The sequence below is a fragment of the Trichechus manatus genome, unplaced genomic scaffold, assembly GCF_000243295.1.
Source record: "Trichechus manatus latirostris isolate Lorelei unplaced genomic scaffold, TriManLat1.0 scaffold00030, whole genome shotgun sequence".
Taxonomy (NCBI): domain Eukaryota; kingdom Metazoa; phylum Chordata; class Mammalia; order Sirenia; family Trichechidae; genus Trichechus; species Trichechus manatus.
In genome coordinates this window covers 8,024,657-8,026,737 of record NW_004443966.1, presented here as the reverse complement: position 1 = coordinate 8,026,737, position 2,081 = coordinate 8,024,657, and positions in this window count along the sequence as shown.

Genomic DNA, 2,081 nt, shown 5'->3' with positions numbered 1-2,081 from the left:
TATACACACACATACACTTCACTGGTATATATAAAGAGAGAGAGAGAGAGTTATAGCAAGGAAATGGCTCACATGGTTGTAGAGGCTGGAAAGTCCCAAGTCTGTGGGTCAGGCTGGAGACTTCTCCTGATTCACATAGCTGCAGGCCTGAGGAACACTAAAATCAGCAGGTAAGCTGCTAGCTCAAGTCCCAAGAACCAGGGGTCAGGTGCAGGGTCCAGAGAAAGCAAAGCCAGTGAACTTTGTCAGAAAGTCCACCTATGTTGGATACAGGCCACACCCCCAAGGAAACTCCCTTTTAACTGATTGGCGACGCACAGCAGATCCCATCATGGAGGTGATTACATTATATCAGATCTTATTGTAGAGGTGATTATACCATTGCTGAGCTGCCAAACTACATCATAACTGCCAAACCACTGAGAATCTTGGCTCAGCCAAGATGACACACAAGCTTAACCATCATAGCATCTTTGACTTTGTAGATAATGCCAAGTTGTCTTTTGAAGTGTAGTACCTTTAAGCTCCCACCAGCAGGCCATAAAGGGGCCCTACTGCTCCATGTCCTTGACAACTCCTTGACAGATATTAAAATTTTGACTGATAAAGGTGTATGTGAAATGTTATCCACTGGGGTTTTGATTTGCATTTCCCCAATTACTAATGAGGTTGACCATCTTTCCAGAAGTTCCTGGCCATTAGGCTTCTGTGAAATGTCTGCTCCAGGAGGTGGATTTCCTGTGAAGCTATGAAGTTTACACTTCCAGGCTCCCTTTGCATACACTCTTCCCAAGGCCCTGACCTCATTTTGTATTTACAACTTTGTTATACTTTTTCTTAAAGAGAATTGTATTTATAATTTTATCATGCTTGTTCCTAAAATTGTATAAGCTGCAGACTCCACAAAACTTGAACGCATCTCCCTGCTTGTTCTCTTCCCCCTTTCTCCCATGTTTGACCTTCTGATCACATGTTCCTCTTTCTTGGGTTACTCCCCTGTATGTAAAGCACATCCTGCAGTTGCTTCTCGCAAAAGGGTTATTCCACATTCCTATATGATTGATAATTTAGCTGGTGTTGTGGATTGAATTGTGTCCCCCAAAAATGTGTGTGTCAGCTTGGCTAGGCCATGATTCCCAGTACTGTGTGATTGTCCACTGTTTTGTATTCAGATGTGATTTTCCCACGTGTTGTAAATCCTATCCCTATGATGTTGATGAGATGAGATTATTGGCAGTTATGTTAATGAGGCAGGACTCAATCTAAAAGATTGGATTGTGTCTTGAGCCAATCTCCTTTGAGATATAAAAGAGAGAAGCGAGCAGAGAGATATGGGAACCTCATACCACCAAGAAACAAAAGCCAGGAGAATAGTGCGTCCTTTGGACCCAGGGTCCCTGCACTGAGGAGCTCCTAATCCAGGGGAAGATTGATGACAAGGACCTTTCTCCAGAGCCAGCAGAGACAGAAAGCCTTCCCCTGGAGCTGACACCCTGAATTTGGACTGGTAGCCTACTAGATTGTGAGAGAATACAATTCTGTTTGTTGAAGCCATCTACTTGTGGTATATCTGTTACAGCAACGCTAGATAACTAAGACAGCTGGGTATAGGTTTTTAGGTTGGAAATAATTTTCCTTTATAATTTTGAAGGCTTTGCTCCATTGTCTCTATTAAGAAACTCAGAGGTCCCTGGTTTCTGATCTTTTGTATGTAATCTGTTTCTTTCCTATCTGGAAGCTTCTAGGGCCTTCTGTTCATCCCCGTTGTTCTGAAACTTCATGATGATGTACCTTGATTTGACCTATTATCTATCTTGGTGGACTCTTTCAACCTAGAACTCGTATCCTTCAAGTCTGGAACTTTTTTTGGTATTCATTGATGACTTTCTTCTTTTTGTTTTCTATTTTCTGTCTCTGGAACTCCTATTATTCAGACGTTCTATATTCTGTCTTAGTTTAGTATATTTTCTCTCCCATTTTCCGCCTATCTATGTTATCTAGTGCTGCTATAACAGAAATATCACAAGTGGATGGCTTTAACAAAGAGAAATTTATTCTTTCACAGTCTAGGAAGCTAGAAG